Here is a 1,031-nt window from a genome sequence, read left to right as displayed (position 1 = left end):
TCTTGTTGCAATGCTTGGCCTCGTACACTCTAACATTGTGCGCTCCTTCAACGCTTTCTGCAATCAGGGCTATGTTTCTGAAGCAAGGCCCCTGTTGCAAAAGAAAAAAATCTTCGTTGCTGAACCATTTCTTTTTCTAAAACAAGACCTCTGTTGCAGAAACTTTTCAAAACTAGACTGTGTTGCGGAAAAAAACGTCACCACCGAATCGTTTTTTATTTCTGAAACAAGATCTATGTTGCAGAAACCTTCTAAAACAATACGATTGTTGCAAAAAAAAATTTGGCTGCACAGGACTTATGGCCAGCATGAGCGCTCGATCAAGATTAATCCGACGGCTACGCAGACGGCGGACGCTGCGCGTGTATCCGTCGGCTGAAGGATAGTGTTTTCCTTTGTTTTTTATAGTACTTCGCTATGAAACATGGTCTTAGTGTGATTCGCTAGATGGTTTTCTCCGTGCCGCACAGCTGTTTACAAAGAACAAAAACTTAAACCGTGGACAGCAGGGATCGATTTTTCTGCTCGGCCAAGTCACCGTGCCGCCCAGAAGTCTACAAAGAACAAAAAAACTTAAACGTCGACAGCAGGGATCGAACCTGCGCGGGCGTAGCAGGGATCGATTTTTCTGCTCGGCCAAGTCACCGTGCCGCCCAGAAGTCTACAAAGAACAAAAAAACTTAAACGTCGACAGCAGGGATCGAACCTGCGCGGGTAGCCCAACAGATTTCAAGTCTGTCTCCTTAACCACTCGGACATATCGACCTTTGGAGATAAAGGATGAACTTAAGTAAGCACATATATATATATATTCTGGACTTCAGACTTCCGGGTATACGACACCGGCAGCAACATCGGGCATGCATTCGTCACTTCATTGGCCCAACTCATCATTACTGTCATTCACGACCATGTCATGGAAATCTCCTTATGCCTTATGACATATGATCCACCTGGACAACTAGCCAGGGGCGGAGCCAGGATTAAAATTGAGAGGGGGCAAAGATGTATAGAAGCTTATAGCCAGAACA

At 45.3% G+C, this 1,031-nt stretch overlaps 1 non-coding gene across 1 annotated transcript; it reads right to left on the bottom strand.

The window, feature by feature from the left end:
• Window positions 1-685: 685 nt before the first annotated feature.
• TRNAS-UGA (transfer RNA serine (anticodon UGA)) lies at window positions 686-765 on the bottom strand. The gene has a single exon. It is a non-coding gene; the product is annotated as a tRNA-Ser (tRNA).
• Between the last annotated feature and the right edge of the window lie 266 nt (window positions 766-1,031).

The sequence above is a fragment of the Triticum aestivum genome, chromosome 4D, assembly GCF_018294505.1.
Source record: "Triticum aestivum cultivar Chinese Spring chromosome 4D, IWGSC CS RefSeq v2.1, whole genome shotgun sequence".
Lineage (NCBI taxonomy): Eukaryota > Viridiplantae > Streptophyta > Magnoliopsida > Poales > Poaceae > Triticum > Triticum aestivum.
Note: the sequence above shows the minus strand (reverse complement) of the source record. Positions and strands in the feature narration are given on the sequence as shown.